This window comes from Mya arenaria, chromosome 2 (genome assembly GCF_026914265.1).
Source record: "Mya arenaria isolate MELC-2E11 chromosome 2, ASM2691426v1".
Classification (NCBI taxonomy): domain Eukaryota; kingdom Metazoa; phylum Mollusca; class Bivalvia; order Myida; family Myidae; genus Mya; species Mya arenaria.
In genome coordinates this window covers 60,614,894-60,636,725 of record NC_069123.1, presented here as the reverse complement: position 1 = coordinate 60,636,725, position 21,832 = coordinate 60,614,894, and positions in this window count along the sequence as shown.

Below are 21,832 nucleotides of genomic sequence, written 5' to 3'. Positions count from 1 at the left end.
GTTAATCCAAATTCTGCAGCCAAAAAGGTTTAGCTAGTGTCAAACAAACAGTTAAGTCCATCCCTTGTCAAGTAAACACCAAGGCAGTATTCCAATCGGCATTTTTAACAATATAAAGCTTCTATACAAATCCGGCCAGCGTCTGACAATTCATTTAGTGGTAACAGTAAAGCATTTGATAAACTAGCATAAACAAACCTCTATTCTTAAGGCAGCTAAGTTATCTATCGTTTCAATTTTGACTACAATAAAATACATTCAGAGCCAAACAAACGCACCTCCATATGTACCTCCAAGGTGTCAAATTCACAACATTTTTGCAACAATAAAGCAGATTCAGAGCAAACCAACTTGTGTATTTCTAATGAAGCCTTTTCAGTGCCAAAAGACTACATGTGGCAACCATAAGCCCAATTTGGAGCAAAAAAACATACTCTGATTAAGCATACTATGTATCGAATAGATCACTTGATGGCAGCCATACAGCGATTATAGAGACAAAAACAAAAATGTATACAGCTTCGATTTAGCTACTCAGTGCCAAGCAGACCACAATTTGACAACCGTGAAGCCCATTTAATAAGAGTCAAACGATGCCTGTACATCTCTAACAATTTAGGCAATTCAGAGCCAAAGTAACCCATATGTTTTTCACATTAGGCGTTTTCAGTGCCAAATACTACACATTTTGACCTTGAAATGGCCTTGACCTTTTTCATCAGGTAGTCAATGCAGCACTTTAATTTAAGATATATTAGGAGCAAGAGCAATATACATTTAACTAAACAGTATCTATTTAAATGTCTGCCATATTTAGAGATAATATTCAGTTCGATATTCATGGCGGTCATCTTGAACGCCATCTTGTATTTATTTGTCCTCATCATACATAGGTAAAATGAAATTCAGTTAAAAAGAGTCTGCAATAATGCAACACATTAAATGGAATATTTCGTCGTCATTAGCATCATCTTATGAAATTGTTTGGTTCTTTGCCGTACTGACCGGTGTATCAATTGTTTTCCTGGATATTATGACTGCCAAAATCTTGTTTCGAGGAGTACCTGCATCAATGTTTAAATATTTCACTTTGAACATCTAAAATCATTAAATATCACTAAACAAGAAATTTATTAAGGTCACAAAAAGCACCATAATTATATATTAACATAATTATGGTAATGGCGGCCATCTTGAAATTTTGAAGCCATTTCGGATGAATCCAGAGTGAGTTCTGAGCTTTCATTAAATCATTTTTTCTGCAAGTGTACAAATTTTCAAAATTTTAACCCAATGTGCACATAAAATTATTTTCACAATATCAACCGACTATGACAGTAATGTTACGTGTTGATGCCTGGTGACCCCATTTAATTTTAGTATCGTTTGAGAGAATTACTTGCTGATTGAAAAGACCAAAAACATATTATAAAAAAGTTATTAGGGTTTGTGTATTTAATCTTAAAATACTTCAACTGATATCGGACGATCAAATACCAATTTTGCTTTCTTTCAAGACAAATATCAGTAAAGCTATATTTTTTGTAAACATAAATCTTTTCAAATGATACAAGAAGCATTTGAGACCACCTGGCATCCAAAGATCACACATTTGAGTAGAATGTGCGTTTGTCTTTTTCTTGAAAAACGCAGGGTAGATAAACGTCAAGTTAGTTCTACGATTGTTTAATAGAGTTTTATTGTATTTTATTTTGGCCATTTTTTCACCTGGTAATTTAGTATTAATGATATGTTTTCAATAAATGATTAGGTGAGCTCGGCTCTGCTGTCTTAAAATTTATCTCGGATTTTCATTTCAAGTTCTTAGGTAGTCCTAACACAAACGGAAAACCTTCGACGAATGTGATCCTAACAGATGCTAATACTTACCAACTGGAAATTTGGCCCCAAACCAATGTTCTCTACATGTTCGCCGCCATCTTCGAAATCACCCACTGAAACCTCACTTAAACCTCCTTACACTCACTTTACGTCTACAAATACATAGTAAGAGCGCCATGTCATACGCGCCAGGCCTCAAATTCTCGAAACTACATAAGTCTGCAATATCAAGATTATGCTATTTTTTGTTTTTTGTCAAATTTGCAATAATATAACTTCTTTGAGAGGTTTTAGACTTAAAATAGGAAATATCCTTCTGATAATCACAATAAACCATTTTCCATTGATCAGAATCATATTCAAGTATGTATTTTGGTCAATTAAAATGAGCTACCCAAGCCTGTTAAGTTTAAGAAGTTTCGAGAAATTGGGGCCTGCAGAACTACAAATACAGTATGAGGGCACAATTTCATACGCGCCAGAACTACAAATACAGTATAAAGGCGCCATTTCATACACGCCAAAACTTCAAATACATTATAAAGTCGCCATTTCATACGCTCCAGAACTACAAATACAGTATGTGGGCGCCATTTCATACGCTCCAGAACTACAAATACAGTATTAGGGCACAATTTCATACGCCCCAGAACTACAAATACAGTATTAGGGGGCCATTTCATATTCTCCAGAACTACAAATACAGTATTAGGGCACAATTTCATACGCTCCAGAACTACAAATACAGTATAAGGGCGCCATTTCATACGCGCCAAAACTACAAATACAGTATAAGGGCGCCATTTCATACTCAACAGAACCACAAATACAGTATTAGGGTGCTATTTCATGCGCGCCAGAACTACAAATACAGCATTAGGGCACAATTTTATACGCTCCATAACTACAAATAAAGTATTAGGGCGCCGTTTCATACGCGCCAGAACTACAAATACAGTATTAGGGCACAATTTCGTAAGCGCCAGAAATATAAATACAGTATAAGGGCGCAATTTCATACTCACCAGAACTACAAATACAGTATTAGGGCGCCATTTCATACGCGCCAGAATTGCTTATACAGTATTAGGGCACCATTTCATACGCGCCAGAGCTACAAATACAGTATAAGGGCTCAATTTTATACGCGCCAGAACCACAAAAACAGTATAAGGGCGCCATTTCATACTCGCCAGAACCACAAAAACAGCATAAGGGTGCCATTTCATACTCGCCAGAACTACAAATACAGCATTAGGGCGCTATTCGTAAATTGAAATTTTCTTAGTAGGACACTTTCATTATTTTGCTACATATTTTTTTGCGAAAGGAACGTTAGAAAGGTATGGCAGAAATCTGCCACCATATCAGCCGTATACTATTTTCTATAAATTTCCTTGTATGGTTTGTCGATTGTCATTTGTCGGATGCATTACGTCTGATATACAGAGTTATTGTATGCACATGATGCATATATTGTCCTTTCACGCCCTAGACAAATCATTTTGTTCAGTATCATGAAACAGATGCTCTTTTCTTTCCTGGTACATGTATGAGCTTAGTCATCGTGGTTCGAGTGTCATTTATGAGTGTGTACTTAATGGATTGTTGGGATATTACAGAATAGTATCATTTATGTCGGGTGTTCTGAACAATTTAGAGGACCAATAACTTACTATAACTCACAGCATGGGTATCCATTAATATGTTCTGCAAACATTGTTTGATGTTCATAAAGTAAACACAACTGGCGAATCCGTCTTGAAGTGTACTAGCTCATACAAAGGAATAAATTACAACTCGTCGCCATTTCATAACGGACTGTGCTGTGATACGATTCAAACTTTTGATACGTAAAGAGAAGAAAAATGTTCCTATAGTCTAGAATAAACTGATTAATGGTCAATTCAAGTTGGAAACGTTAATGTGCTTCAAGCAAATCGTGTTGAGAACGGTGATACATGATTATGAGACTGTGTTGTAAAGGCTGAACTTTGGTGATTATACTATATTGTAAGGTTTTGTGCATTCATTGCGAATACCGTATTGAACGTCAAGAATTTAAGTTCAAATTAGATATATATCAGCTGCTTGCACATATAATGGCGAGTGGACGGAGACATATAAGTTTGAATGTATATGCATTAGTAGAATTAATGTGCTTCAAGCAAATCGTGTTGAGAACGGTGATACATGATTATGAGACTGTGTTGTAAAGGCTGAACTTCGGTGACTATATTATATTGTAAGGTTTTGTGCATTCATTGCGAATACCGTGTTGAACGTCAAGAATTTAAGTTCAAATTAGATATATATCAGCTGCTTGCACACATAATGGCGAACGCACAGAGAAATATAAGTTTGAACATATATATGAATTAGTAGAAAATTAATTTCCGTTTGAATGTAGCGTAATATCCGCTAGGTGGCGGATAATAGAAGGTTTCGTGCACGAGGAATTAAGTGTAACTGTCATTCAGCTTTGGGCAGTTGACGTGATAACTTCAAATAGTTTTCTATCGATTGTACATGTACCTGTAATGGCTAGTGACGAAAACCGGTCTGACCAGAATGCGCTCGAACAAGTGTTAGCTGAGCTGAAGCAACAGAGGCAGGACTATTTATCTCTAAGAGACGAAGTTCGTGGAAATTCAGTGAATGTTGTTAATGACGTAAAAAAATAAAATCAGGAAAAGACATATCTTGGAAATATCAGGGCAATAAACTGCAGTTTGATTTCAATAGCGAATTTCAAGATATCGCCAAGCAGGCACTCTTGGCGACAGGGCATTTTAAGCCAGAATATTGTCAGGAGCAGCTGAAGGAACTTCTTGACAAATTGCATAAGCGCAACAAACTTATTCGTATCGCTGACTCTTCTTCCGGTGGATGGGAAACAGTCCGGCAATATGAAAGTATTCCAGTAGCCAGTGGATGATGAGGCTAGAATTCACAAGGCGGAGAGTCGTCCTCTCAAGAGGAAAAAGTCTTCATCACGCTGCAGGTCGTTGGGACGTAGTTCTGACTACGTTCCTGCTTTTACTGATAAGTCAAAGGGAGCTCCTGCTTCCGTCGTCAGGCCGTCGGGGCATCAGTCAGTCAGCAGGGGTCGGCTTTTTCGAGGCCCCTACGGAGCTTCATACGGATCAGGATTCGCCGCCAGTTCATCTTCCAGACCCACGGGACCCTGTTTTGCGTGTGGCGAATTCAGTCATTTCCGCAGAAACAGTCCATACACTGCAAGAACCCCATCATCTGCCACAGTTACGTCCGGGAACCAGTCAGCAGTCCAAAAATGAAAGTTCTGGTTCCGTTAGTTCTTCAGTTTTGAAAGATGAGTATAATTATGACTTTGAGACATTTAAACACGATTTTTTTTAATATAAACAAGGTCAAAGGAATGTTATTGTTAGGGGCAGGTTAAGAAAGCATGTTCAATTTTGACGAGATAATGTATTAGAGAATGGGTATAAAATTCCCTTCTATTCTAAACCTTTTCAATCATTCAATAAAAATAACAAATCTGCTATTTTGGAGCTTGTTTTTGTATCTGAAGCGATTCAGGATCTTTTAGACAGAAATTTGATCGAAAAGTGTGGAAGTGCACCTTATTTTGTTCATCCTCTGACGGTTTCTGTACACAATTCAGGTAAAAAGAGATAATTACTTGATTTAAGAGTTGTCAATAAACATCTTTGGAAGCAGTCGGTTAAGTACGAAGATGTCGAGGTTGCTCTTTCATTTTTGCGCAAAGGTTATTAGATGATTAAATTTGATTTGACTAGCGCGTAACATTTTATAGTGATATTTAGGCCACACACAGAATTTCTTGGTTTCTCTTGGACTGACAAAAATGGTGCAGAAAAGTTTTTAGTTCTTCCGTTTGGATTGTCAAGTGCATGTTACATTTTTTCAAGGTAACACGCCCGTTAGTAAGGAAATGGAGGGGGGAGGAAAACTGGTGTCCATGTTTCTTGATGACGGATTTGGGTGTTCCTATAATTTTGATAAATCATTGAGTATGGGACAACAAATTAAAGGTGATTTTTTGAGGTCTGGGTTTGTACCAAATGCTACGAAATGTGTTTGGGTACCAGCTCAAGAATAAGAATATTTAGACGTCTTATTGAACTCAATGCTTAGGGTTTTGTATATTCCTGATCGCCGTTTAAATAAGGCAAAAGAAGCGATAGAAAATATGTTATGTTCTGTCAAGCAATATAGGAATGTGCACGTCAGAAAAATTGCCAGTTTAATTGGCCAGTTAATATCTATGTCCATTGTCATTGGTCATGTTTCCCAAATCATGACCCGTAATCTGAGTGTAGACGTTCTTAAAGCTCTTTACTGGGAGTCGTTAATTCAATTTTCGACTGAAAGCATCGAGCAGTTGAAGTTTGGGCAAGCTAACCTGCATTTACTAAATAGTAAGAATATGTTTGATTCACACAAATGTTCAAAGATCGTTTATCCAGATGCTAGCTCTACAGGTTACGGTGGTGACGAGGTAAATTCGGTTAACGGTATTTCACATGGTATGTGGTCTGCGAATGAGTGTCAAAAATCCTTCACATGGCGAGAATAAGTTTCAGTGTATAGAGTACTGCTTTCAATTTTGCACATTCTTGAAAACCAAAGGCTAAAATGGTTTTCTGACAATCAGTCTGTAAGTTCCATAGTCATCAAAGGTTCTATGAAACCTGAGCTACAGGGTATTGGTTATGAGATATATTTGAAGATATGTATGGAAAAGTCCATTACTTGAGATTGAGTGGATTCCAATATCTCAAAAGGAGTTGGCTGATTATTATTCAAGAATTGTAGATTATGATGACTGGGGACTTTCGTTTCAAACACTGCATTTGTTACAGTTAAGATTTGGCACTTATGAGGTATATTAGTTTGCGTCTGAGCACAATGCGAAGCTAAAGACGTTTTATTCCAGATTTCGGACACCATCATGTACTGGTATTGATGCGTTTACAGAAAACTGGGGTGGATCATTTGGCTTGTTTGTTCCACCCATTTCTATTATCCTGAGAGTTTTAAACAAAATGATAGTTGACAAAGCGTCGGGTGTGATTGTTGTGCCATGCTGGAAGTCAGCTGTATTTTGGCCATTTCTCTGTCCGAATGGACATTTCATTTGTAATGTAATTGACTGGTTTGATTTGCCGATGAAGAAGGAATATTATGTAAAGTGTAAGAATGGAAGTGGCATTTTTGGCAACAAAGATTTGCATTTTAGAATGGTTGCTCTTAACGCTGATTTCAGCAAAGGCGTGTAAATGCAGTTTGTACAGCTATGTAAACAATATTGAATTGCCTCCCTTGTGGAGTATATTTCGGCACTGGCTGAAAGTAATATCTCATAAGACATGTTGTACATGGGATGAACGGAGAATAGCAGCAAAGCGGCCGAGTTTTATAGCAACCAGACGAGTTGCATAATGTTGCGCAAACGCGGCCGAGTCTCAGTTATGTTGTTAATTGCTCGGCGGCATCGCCTTTAGCAATGAAACTGATAGGTTTCATACACATTTATGTCTTCAATACTACTGAAAGTATAATGTCGGTATTGTATGGTGACATCGCCAGTATTGTTTATTATGAATTGTTTGTTCCGAAGGTATGTTTTGTTTGTATATTTTGAATACTTATTGCATTTTGACAGTTTAGTTTTTGCTGAGATCAATAATGTATTACAGTTGGTTTTTATACACGTTTATTTTTCCAGGTTCATAAGGATGAGATAGATGATCTTCCGAAAGTTCTGGCAGATAAGGTGGACCTTCTCCCGGACCTACTACAGAAGTCCAGAGCGGATAGTACCAATAGCAAATACGAGTCTGCATTTAAACGATTCAAAAAGTGGGCATTGTGTAGTGGGATCGGGATGGGGGACATTTTTCTTTAATCGGCTAAAAGAATTCTAGGAAAGGTTAAATTGAGGAAAGAACCTTTAACTGTCGATATTTTAGAAAAGATTTATGATACTTTGTACGTTAATAAAAATATCAAAAACCAGCGTATTATATGCGCTTGTTTGGTGGCCTTTTCAGGGTTTTTGCGTAGTTCGGAATTACTAAGCATTAGAACATGTGTTATTATATTTTATGAAACACATATGTCATTGTTTATAGACAGCAGTAAAACGGATAAATATAGAGATGGATCATGGGTTATCATAGCCCGAACTGGAACAAAATTGTGTCCTGTTGAAAATGTTATAAAGTGTATAGATTGGTGTGAGTTTAAGAATGATGATTTTGTATTCTGCAATTTGAGTAAGATAAAATATGGTTATAAACCAAGAAATACAAGTGTAAAAATGTCATATACTAATCTGCGTGAACTGATTTTGGACGCTATTAAACCTCATGTCACGGATGTTTCGAAGTACTGTTTACATTCACTAAGGTTGGGCGATGCAACAGCTGCCGCGAATAGTGGAGTAAAAGATAGAATGGACGTTGGTCGAGTGAAACAGCTAAGGATGGATACGTAAAGGACAATTTAAATGAAAGATTATCAGTTTCTTTAAGTTTGGGACTATGAGAATGTGCATAATTTAATCAGTGATGTTGTATTTATTTCGACATTTTGAAGTGTTTTCCATCAATCCATTAGTATTTATTTTTCCGTTCTTTAATTTTCATTTGGTTGCCCAAGTGCTTAAACCAGTATTAAATCTGAAATGCTTGAAATGATATTAGCGTTCTGAGTTATTTTTGAAGTTAGATATGAAGAGTGTTCATGGAAATATAATTTTCTAAGTTTGAATGTATATGAATTAGTAGAATATTAATTTCCGTTTAAATGTAGCGTAATATCCGCTAGGTGGCGGATAATAGAAGGTTTCGTGCACGAGGAATAAAGTGTAACTGTCATTCAGCTTTGGGCGGTCGACGTGTTAACTTCAAATATTTTTATTCTTTATCAAAGTTTGAAATTTTTTGTGTTGAAAGTTACTAATGGATTGGTAAAAATACGTGTTTAACATGAACATAAGTTATTAAATATATTATATTATATTATGTTAATATGATTAAGTAAAACAAAATAATCATGTTTAATTCAGTTTGAATATATCATTGTGTATGATTTTATGTGTACATTTACAGTTGGTTGCTCAAGTGCTTAAACCAGTATTAAATCTGAAATGCTTGAAATGATATAAGCGTTCTGAGTTGTTTTTGAAGTTAGATATGAAGTGTGTTCATGGAAGTTCGGTCCTCCAATGGTGTATCGTAGGGCTTTTCGTTACTATCATATTTGTAACTTACAAGGTAATTGTGTCTTTTTCAACTCATAGACGGTAGTGCTCTAAACGTTCTTCATCAATCAATTGAGCAAAAGGAAGTTTTTGGCTTTAAATCAAATGAAAAAAAGTGGAAATACCCAAGACAACACCAAGCGATAAAAGGGTGTATTTAAACATTATATCATATTTTATGAACGGTGTAATTATCTGCTATTTACAGCACAGTTTGTCTTATTTTAGTCTAAGATCTGAACTTTACATGGTCTGAGTTCTGTAGAAGTGTTTTTGTTGAATTCAGGTAACAATGATCCCGACGGTCGTTACTTAAGCTGAACAGGAAATACAGTGCATTCCTGCGGACTTCCGGGACACGCAGTTCATTGTCGGTGTTCATCGAAACGCATCGGTTCTTTTTCCGGAGGTTTTATTACTGAAAAATCTCAGTAAAGAAGACCTTTCACCCCTTTACCACAGGTAAGCCCGTTAAGACCAGTTGCCAAATCAACCAACCAAATATCTCTAAAACTGGCCCTTGGAAAAGGATCAATAGTTACTGTTGCTTATCTTTTTCATGCTAGGTCATTGCACAGTTATAAAATACTCTCATCCTGTCCATGGGTCGGCCAACTGTAGTAAAGATTCTTGAGTGGGGGCCAATATCAAATGTTGACCACAGCCTCAGATGAATTCAATATCGATGGGTTTTAATGGTACGGTTTCATAAGCTGCTGTGAAGTCTATCATAATAGTTTTGCCTCCAGCCATCAACATGTTACATTGTGGATAATAATCCGTTTGAAGATATTTGGAGAACGTGCAATACATGTGTCGCCGGAAGGTCCGCCTGGGTAACTATGATGATGGAGGCTGAGACATCTGTGACGACGCACACTTCCGGCCACTTAAGCCCTGCATCATCTACTCGTTCGGGTACGGATTAATATTAAACTAATTTGTGGTACCCGTCGTACAATTAAGTTTATCATAATATATAAAAGCATAATAATTATATTGACCTTTAAAGTGATATCTAAATAATAAAGGATCACCATGAATATTCAATTAGTGATTGTAGATCGGATGCCTTAATACCATTTGCGACAGGCACCAATTACTTAGACATAGTAATGGCACACAACGTCATGCATCATGATGCATAAACATATAGACATTTCAACATTTTAGAATAAACAACGACTTCAGCTTTGACGATGCGGCAATAAACACTTCGGCTGCAGTGTGCATTAATTCGACACAAGGTAATCTTTAGATTTAAGGTTTCGCGTTTCCAATTATTAAACACAATTCAGTACACAAGAAGTACATGTATCGATAAAATGAGGATTTTTATTAAAGCAATGCCTTTCATAATCACTAATAAGATAAGATGAATAAGATAATCTTTATTTAAAGTCGGTTATGATAAACAAAAAATAACACTAGCTTATATTTATTTTTCGACATAATAGATTATTCAATAACAGACAAACATAAGACTTGCAAAGCATTCAAGATCATCATATCACATGTTATAATATTAATACATAGGTTTCTGTAATGCACAAGTTAATTGTAAAGGTCCTGTAATAGTATAGATAGAAAATGGGTATAAAAACTGTTTACAAGGACAGCATACACCCTTGTATAATAAAGGCTCGTGAATGTTAATTACGGTATAGGCCTTTATTTCAGCATGCACATGGACGATCATCAGCGGTCGGACAAGAACTACTTCCACTCCATCGGCATCTCGGACAAGGACGAGACGATCAAGGCCAACAAAGACGAGTGGCATCTTTTTACATACAACACCATACGGCAACTCCAACATGCCAATGTACGGACCTTACACATTTATTTATGTTTTTGGTTCTGTAAAATATAGTTATATAGAAAAAATGATCCCCATACAATAATGACCGGGGAATAATTATCTATACAGAAAAATACCACGGTCAGCAGTATTTACCAAATGTCCGGTTTTAAAGTTACCAAATGACTTGGCGCATGCGTTTGTAATTGCAATTTAAAAAGTGTCCTGTTTCCATGCACACGCTACTCAGTTTCAAAATTCCTTGTTTCATGCGTTTGTTACAGACGCATTGTTTTGTGCACAGTTTCCAAAACATGGTGGATCCTTTGCATATAGAAATTATTTGTGAATGATACTGCAGCAGATGATCGTTTGCCTGTTTTAACTAAACATGTGTCGGATCACTGCCCGCAATTCTGTTTCAAAGTGAACTAATTTTCAAATTGAACGAACCGACGAAACTGCCTCCGGAGTGAGGCTCGATAGGTTCAAAAACGGTTTTCCTGAAACAAATGCTCAATCTGGCTTCATTTTATATGAAACTGTAAAAAGAAATAAACATTTCGTGAAACAGATATAAAACCCAAACTAGTTTATACCATCAAAATTGAACGCACTAAGTGTCAACGTGTCTTGTTTTATACCTTCATTACACAAGTTGTTTCAAAGTGTCTTTTTTGCATGCGTTACTGAAGTTTCAAAGTGTCTATTTTATGCGTTACTGAAGTTTGAAGTATCTATTTCATGCGTAAGTGAAGTTTCAAAGTGTCTATTTATGCGTTTCTGAAGTTTAAAGTGTCTATTCTATGCTTTACTGAAGATTAAAGTGTCTATTCTATGCTTTACTAAAGTTTAAAGTGTCTATTCTATGCTTTACTGAAGTTTAAAGTGTCTATTTCATGCGTTACTGAAGTTTCAAAGTGTCTTTTTCATTCGTTACTGAACTTTCAAATTGTCTATTTCATGCGTTACTGAAGAACTCACTTTAAATGGTTACATAAACCATTTGTTGTTTTCCAGAAAACAATATCTATATTGAAAATGGACGTAGAATTATATGAATGGAGAGTTCTTGCCGACATCGTAAAGACTGTCAACATGACGGGAACCAATAACCTGGCAGTAGAGTTCCATTTGGCGGTTTGTTATAGAAGTTGTGTTAAGAGATAAAATGTATTTTTTGGAGAGCTTAGATAAAGAAGTGTTTAAAAGTTGCACCAATAAGACTGCAAGGTACTAAGTTATAAATAATAAGTAAAGAAAAGTTATTTTAAGGTATGAACGTACACGACATCCAATCATTGCGACTATGTCTGTTACAGCAAAGTGAACGTATAGTTTTCAAGAATAACATGAATTTACCTAAAACAGTATGTAACAAATAAAAGAAACAAATGCTTTGAGTCATTAACTTTGATGTTAAAAATGTGCATTCTGTACTCCTTCAGGCTGGATGACACAGAAGTAGAATGGGGGCAATACTACAGGGCCTTAACCGTCCTTAGAAACCTCTACCATCTAGGATACTGGATATTCTGGACCCATCAGAACCATAATTGTGTTGGCATGTAAAATGGAACAGCAGTCAAACTGCCACGAAATCAGCTTTGTTAAAGCGACTGATCCATTCCTGTGTACTGTAGATTAAATAAGTTATTCATAGTATGATTTATTTGCCATATTAATGTTATAAAGCTTGGAACCAAGACTATCAGTGATCGTCTTGAAGAAAATACAAACAGAGGGGACATATTCTGACGTTGGTGCTGTTTCGATGCCGCTGTACTTTGAATGTTACAAATCCGCTTTATATATTAAATAGGATTTTTGACTTTTAATTTTTATTTTGTAGACATGTTAGATATGTATTTATTTATGCGCTTATTTGTTTCGTTTTATAGTTAAATACACTTAAACATTTACCAATGGGATGTTTAGTGTTTACTCTTCCCGTTGTCCAAGCACATGTTACGTGTTTATGACTGTTATGCCAGATTAACTGACAATTTTCAATATTAACATTGTTTATCAAGATCGTTTGGAATGTAATAAAATCACAAGTCCATTATCCCTTTGTCGTTGCTTTTGTTGACAATACTCGAATATGTTGATTAAATGAGCAATGGCAGCGATGGTTTAAACAATTGCTAGCCAAGATAGCGTTGGCGAAGAAAGAAAGGTGAACATTTGCTCATCTTCACTGCCCACCGCCCAGACGCGCATTCGGCACTTATGTACGTGTTACTCACCGGCTTTGGATAACTGAAAAATATATGCATTGGAAAATCATTATGTAGATGTAGTTGAATCTAAAATATATAAAAAGTAAGATCACTTAAATGTTCAATACCTCTTTTTATTTCTTGTAATCAAATGCTTATTTATTTTTATTTCTGTTTCATATACATAGAGTAAAATAACAAAGGGACATAATTCTGGTAACATTTTGATCTGCACATAATGTGAGTTGCCTGCCTCCAGAGTGTGCACGCATAGTTCGTCACACAATGTTTTGGTACCTACGGGCACACGGACGCACGTGCATACGTACCTTCAAGACCAACACTATATGCCTCCCGCATTGTGTTGGGGAAAAAAAGTTTCGCTGTTTAGATATTCTTTCGTTAAAGCTCACACTAAGTTGAAAACATGATACAACTATGATATGAATAAAACTTACAGCTATCTGAGGAGAACTATTTTATAAATATTTGATATTATAATAAGCAAAGGCTCTATCGAAGAACAATCAATTGATGTGCATCAAGTGCTCAAATTTTATGTTAGCGCTCTCTCATTTCAGTAGTTTATTTATGAGACTAGAAACTCGAACATGTTTTGGATTGAAAGGGGCTGTTGTATTTACACCAGCCGGTATTTGTTGTATGTTTATATAAATAAATCGGAAAATGAGAAGAAAAGGCAAAACAATTTATGAAACATGTGAAACATTATATTTCATGTTGAAATATTAATGAAGTTTATTATTTTGCATGGACTTGAAGTGCGATTTCCCGAATTGATAGCTTCTTTTTCTTCCTCACATTACTCAACTAATCGATGGCATGGTGGCTACTGAAATATCCAGCCAATTGCAGACAAGTCGTGCGAAAATATCAAGCTTTTGAAGAGAAATGTGCAATAACTAAAAAACATTTATCATCCATTATTCCCAAATTCAAGCGGTATTACTCGAAGAATTGTATCTTGAACACTGGACTGGGTAAACATGTACATTCGTGTTCATTGTATGAACGTATGTATGTACAATACGAAATCATGAACTAAGAGATAAGAAGATTAGCAAGAAATTGGAATAATTAATCAAAAGAAACAATGTTGTTTTTTGGCTTAGGTTTTAAATGAACATGTTGATCTATCGGCAACATCGTTTAAGAACTGTCTATATGTGGCACTGATCGTGTTTATGATACTTATACTTTACATCCTCTAATCGACTCCAAAATAGGTTGAGCATATGTTGATTCCACTGACAGTTATGTAACATTTTGATCATTGGTGACCCGTTTCTATTTTAGTATCGTTTGAGAGAATTACTTGCTGATTGAAATAGCGAAAAGTATATTATAAGTAAAGATTTTAAAATATGTGGATTTCAAGTTCTAAGGTAGTACTAACACAAACGTTTTCAATGAAAACCTTCGCCTTTTCATACGCGCCAGAAATACAAGTACAGAAGAAGGGCACCATTTCATACGCGCCATAACTACAAATACAGTATTATGACGCCTTTTCATTCGCGTCAGAAATACAAATACAGAATTAGGGCACCATTTCAGACGCGCCAGAAATACAAATGCAGTATTATGGCGCCTTTTCATACGCGCCAGAACTTCAAGTACAGAATAAGGGCGCCATTTCATAAGCGCCAGAAATACAAATACAGAATGAGGGCACCATTTTATACGCGCCAGAACTACAAATACAGTAAAATGGCACCATTTCATACGCACCAGAACTACAAATACGGTATTATGGCGCCTTTTCATACGCGCCAGATCTACAAGTACGGAATAAGGGCGCCATTTAATACGCGCCAGAAATACAAATACAGAATTAGGGCACCATTTCATATGCGCCAGAACTACAAATACATTAAGATGGCACCATTTTATACGCGCAAGAACTACAAGTACAGAATAAGGGCGCCATTTCATACGCTCCAGATCTACAAATACAGGATTATGGCACCATTTTATACGCGCCAGAACAACAAATACAGTATTAAGGCATCATTTCATACGCCCCAGAACTACAAATACAGTAATATGGCACCATTTCATACGCGCCAGAATTACAAGTACAGTATTATGGCACAATTTCATACGCGCCAGAACTACAAATACAGTATTAGGGCGGCTTTTCATACGCGCCAAAACTACAAGTACAGTGTTAGGGAAACATTTCATACGCGCCAAAACTACAAGAACAGTATAAGGGCAGTATTTCATACGAACCAGAACTACAAATACAGTATTAGGGCGCCATTTCATACGCACCAGAACTACAATCATGTACAGTATTAGGACGCCATTTCAGTAGCACCAGAACTACAAGTACAGCATTAAAGCGCCATTTCATACGCACGAGGACACCAAAAACAGTATAATACGCCATTTCATACGCACCAGATCCACCAATACAGCATAACGGCGCCATTTTATATGCAGCAGAACCACCAATACAGCATTAGGGCGTCATTTCATACGCAGCAGAACCACCAATACAGCATTAGGGCGCCATTTCATACGCGCCAAAACCAACAATATAGCATTAGGGTGCCATTTCATACGCACGAGAACAATAAAAACAGATCGGGCACCATTTCATACGCACCAGAACAACAAATACAGTATTAGGGCTCTATTTCATAAGCGCCAGAACCACATATACAGCATAAGGGCGCCATTTCATACGTTCCAGAAATACAAGTACAGTATTAGGGCGCATGAGAACATCAAAAATAGTATAGGGCGCCATTTCATAAACGCCAGAACTACAAATACAGATTAGGTCGCCATTTCATACGCTCCAGAACTACAAATACTGTATAAGGGCAAAATCTCATACGCGCAAGAACTACAAATACAGAAGTAGGGCACAATTCCATACGCACCAGAACTACAAATATAGTATAAGGGCACACATTTATAAGCGACAGAAATACAAATACAGTATAAGGCCGAAATTTCATACGCGTCAGAACTACTAATACAGTATAAGGGCACAATTCTATACGCGCAAGAACTACAAATACAGTATAAGGACACAATTTTATACGCGACAGAACTACAAATACAGTATAAGGCGCCATTTCATACGCGCCTGAACTACTAATACAGTATTAGGCCACAATTGCATACGCGCCAGAACTACAAATTTAATACAGTATAAGGGCGCCAATTCGTACGCGCCAAAACTACAAATACAGTAGAAGGGCGCCATTTCATACGCGCCAAAACTACAAATACAGTAGAAGGGCGCCATTTCATACGCGCCAGAACTGAAAAACAGTATAAGGGCGCCATTGTATAGGCGCCAGAACAACAAATACAGTATAAGGGCCCATTTCATACGCGCAAGAATTACAAATACAGTATTAGGGCGCCATTTCATACGAACAAGAAGAACAAATATAGTATAAGTGCGCAATTTCATACGCACAATAACAACAAAAACAGTATAGGGTGCCATTTTATACGAGCAAGAACTACAAAAACAGTATGGCTCGCCATTTCATAGGAGCAAGAACTACAAATACAGTATTAGGGCGCCATTTCAGCAGCGCTAGAAATACAAGTACAGCAGTAGGGCGCCATTTCATACGCACGAGGACAACAAAAACAGTATATAGCGCCATTTCATACGCACGAAATACATCATTAGGGTGCCATTTCATACGCGCAAGAACTACAAATACAATATTAGGGCACCATTCCATACGCATCATAACCACAAATGCAACATTAAGGCGCCATTTCATACGGAACAGAACTACAAATACAGTGTAATGGCGCAATTTCATACGCGCCAGAACTACAAATACAGTATTAGGGCATCATTTCATACGCACCAGAACCAATAATACAGCGTTAGGGCCCCATTTCATACGCGCAAGAACTACAAATTAAAAATAAGGGCAAAATTTCAACCGTGCCAGATCAACAAGTACAGTTTTAGACTGCCGTTTGAGCTGCGCCAGAATTGCAAATACAGTATTAGGTCGCCATTTCAGCCGCGCCAGAACTACACGTACAGCATAAGGGCGCCATTTCATACGCGCCAGAAACACATAAATTATACAGCATTAGGGCGACATTTCATTCGCGCGAGAACAATAAAAATAGTATAGGGCGCCATGTCAGCCGCGCCAGAACTACAAATTAAGTATAAGTGCGCCATTTTAACCACGACGGAACTACAAGTATAGTATTAGGTCAAAATTTCAACCGTGCCAGAACAACAAGTACAGTTTTAGTGTGCCGTTTGAGCTGCGCCAGAACTACAAATACTGTATTTGTAATTCTGGTGCGTATGATATGGCGCCCTAATGCTGTATTTGTTGTTCTTATGCGTATAGAATGGCGCCCTAATTCTGTATTTGTGGTTCTGGTGCGTATGAAATGGCGCCCTAATGCTGTATTTGAGATACTAGTGCGTATAAAATGGTGCCCTAATGCTGTATTTGTGGCTTTGGTGCGTGTGAAATGAGGCTCTAAAACTGTTTTTGTGGTTTTGGTTCGTATGAAATGGCACCCGTATGCTGTATTTGTGGTTCTGGTTCGTATAAAATCCCGCCCTAATACTGTTCATGTAGTTCTGGCGTTTTGAAATTGCGCCCTTATACTGTATTTGTAGTTTTGGTTCGTATGAAAAAGCGCCGTTATACTGTACTTATAGTTTTGGCGCGTATGCAATGGTGCCCTTATACTGTATTTGTAGTTTTGGCGTGTATGAAATGGTGCCCTAATATTGTATTCGTAAGCCTGGTTCGTATGAAATAACGCCCTTATACTGTACTTGTAGTTTTGGCGCGTATGAAATGGTGGCCTAATACTGTATTTGTAGTTCTGGCGCGTATGAAATGTTGCCCTTATACTGTATTAGGGCGCAATTTCATACACGCCAGAACCTTAAAAACAGTATAAGGGCGCCATTTCATTCGCACCAAAACCACAAATACAGTATTAGGGCGCCATTTCATACGCACCAGAACCACAAATACAGTATAAGGGAGCCATTTCACACGCAACAGCACTATAAATACAGTATTATGGCACCATTTCATACGCGCCAGAACCACAAATACAGCATTAGGGCGCCATTTTATACGCATCAGAACAACAAATACAGCATTAGGGCGCCATATCATACGCACCAGAACTGCCAAAACAGTATAAGGGCGCAATTTCATACACGCCAGAACCTCAAAACAGTATAAGGTCGCCATTTCATACGCACCAAAACCACAAATACGGTATAAGGGCAAAATCTCATACGCGCAAGAACTACAAATACAGTATAAGGGCACACATTTATACGCGACCGAAATACAAATACAGTATAAGGCCGAAATTTCATACGCGCCAGAACTACTAATACAGTATAAGGGCACAATTCCATACGTGCAAGAACTACAAATACAGTATAAAGGCACAATTTTATACGCGACAGAACTACAAATACAGTATAAGGCGCCATTTCATACGCGCCAGAACTACTAATACAGTATTAGGCCACAATTGCATACGCGCCAGAACTACAAATTTAATACAGTATAAGGGCGCCAATTCGTACGCGCCAAAACTACAAATACAGTAGAAGGGCGCCATTTCATACGCGCCAGAACTGAAAAACAGTATAAGGGCGCCATTTTATAGGCGCCAGAACAACAAATACAGTATAAGGGCCCATTTAATACGCGCAAAAATTACAAATACAGTATTAGGGCGCCATTTCATACGAACAATGAAGAACAAATATAGTATTAGTGCGCAATTTCATACGCACAATAACAACAAAAACAGTATAGGGTGCCATTTTATACGAGCAAGAACTACAAAAACAGTATGGCTCGCCATTTCATAGAAGCAAGAACTACAAATACAGTATTGGGGCGCCATTTCAGCAGCGCCAGATATACAAGTACAGCAGTAGGGCGCCATTTCATACGCACGAGGACAACAAAAACAGTATATAGCGCCATTTCATACGCACGAAATACATCATTAGGGTGCCATTTCATACGCGCAAGAACTACAAATACAATATTAGGGCACCATTCCATACGCATCATAACCACAAATACAACATTAAGGCGCCATTTCATACGCAACAGAACTACAAATACAGTATAAGGGCGCCATTTCATACGCGCCAGAACTACAAATACAGTGTAATGGCGCAATTTCATACGCGCCAGAACTACAAATACAGCATTAGTGCGCCATTTCATACGCACCAGAATTACAAATACAGCATGAGGACGCCCTTTCATACGCGCCAGAGCCACAAATACAGTATACGCGTCATGTCATACGAGCCAGAACCACAAATACAGTATAAGCGCCCCATTCCATACGCGCCAGAACCACAAATTCAGTATTAGGGCGCCATTTCACACGCAACAGAACTACAAACACAGTATTAGGGCGCCATTTCAGCCGCGCCAGAACTACAATTACAGCGTTACGGCGCTGTTTTATACCCGCTTGAACCACAAAAATAGTATTTGAGGGCCAGTTCATACGCGCCTGAACCAAAAAACAGTATAAGAGCGCCATTTCATACTCGCCAGAACCACAAATACAGTATTAGAGCGCCATTTCATACGTGCCAGATGCACTAATACAGTATAAGGGCTTCATTTCATGCGCACGAGAACAACAAAAACAACATAGGGCGCCATTTCATACGCAAAAAACTACAAATACAGTATAAGGGCGCCATATAACCGCGCCAGAACCTCAATTACACTAAAAGGGCGCCATTTCATACGCACCAAAACCACAAATACAGCATGAGGGCGCCATTTCATACGCGCCAGTACCACAAATACAGTATTAGGGCGCCATTTTACACGCAACAGAACTAGAAATATAGTACTAGGGAACCATTTCATTCGCACCAGACCTACAAATACAGCATTAGGGCGCCATTTCATACGCGTCAGAACCACAAATACAGTATAAGCGCGCCATTTCACACGCACCAGAACCACCAATACAGCATTAGGGTGTCATTTCATACGCACCAGAACCACAAATACAGTATAAGGGCGCTATTTCACACGCATAAGAACCACAAATACAGCATTAGGGAGTCATTTCATACAAACCAGAACCTTAAATACAGCATTATGGCGTCATTTCATACTACACATTAGAAGCACAACGACAGTAATAGGGCGCCATTTCATACGCGCCAAAACTACACGAACTGTTAGTGCTATAGCGCCAAAACACCATTTTTTGAAGATTTTGTACAAGCCCGAATTTGTCCGGCCGGGCAGAAGCTCATCATTTATGCCCTTTCTTCCTTCCTTAAACAATGATACGTACAGTACAGAAGAGCCATTTCGCCTTACACGTTGGCGAGATCTGTTTCGATTTCTTATGCGTTTTATACAGAAAGCCGCGAATCTTGTAATACATAGTTCACTCAGCATGACTCCGTATGAAATGCTATGTTCCCGTTCAATCGCATTAAACTACTTGTGCAATTAGAAATCGTGAAAAAAATGTGGATAGGCCGATAAAAAAAAATCATTACCCTTTCCAGTTGAATGCTAAACATGCATGCGCACGCATAGTTACTTGGTATTTGGACTGCCTTTTTTGGCCAGTCGAGCGATTGATTATTTGTTTATTATGTGTATCATAGAGTACTAAAACACATTTTTTATGATTCTCAGTTCAAGAGATCACCCGAGGAAACCGTGATTTTGAAGCTATGTAACCACTACTTATAAAACGCTCCTCGAATATAATAGGGGAATGCAAGTGTTATAAGACTGACTCAGCAATCCTCACTGGGCTGCAACCTTTCAGAGAGAGAGAGTCAAAGACCGTGGTTAATCACTTTACCGTTTATAAGGGATGTGTGCACAATGTTGACAATAAATTTGAGCTTGTAATGCTAAATTATGCATCATAAACCCAACTCCTCTTAAATGTGTAGGAGAATGAGTCGAGTCCTTCCTCTTGATACGACCCTCTTGTCGTCTGTGTACAGTGGTGAGCGCACTCGCGCCGCACAGACAAAAGCAACCATATAAGTTAGTGGTGGCCTTTCATCTATCTATTTGTTCTTTCGACCAGACTGCCACTCATAAGAATGAGTACAATACAACTCTAATATGAATGGAGCTCACAAAACTATTTGTATTGATATAATCATCATAATGAATAACATTAGGAATTGATTCGTAAAACCATAATTCAGTCCTACCCAGTTACCCCATTTCTCAGAATTTCCCCTCAGATCTGGGCCTAGTGGGCTAACGGTTATGAGATATTATCAGGTCGAGTGAATTGCTCGATTAAAAGTTGACAAAAGATGCTCGTCCATTTACTGCATGAACGCTTCACTTAATCAGTAAACTTGTTCAGAGTGAGATTTCCCGAATTAATAGATGTTTTCTTCCTGAAAGTACTCAATTAATCGATGGCAGGGTGACTGCTAAATTACTCACACAAGGGCGGCACTATCCGGCACAGTAGAAGAAACAACATTTGTCATCCATTGCAATATTCATGTGCTATTTTTCTGAAGGATGGTATAGCTTAATCGCTAATGTGTAAACATTTACATTCGTATACATTTGTATACTAGTATGTGCAATACGAAATCGTGATGGACTAAGAGCCAAGAAGATGATTCGAATTGGAATT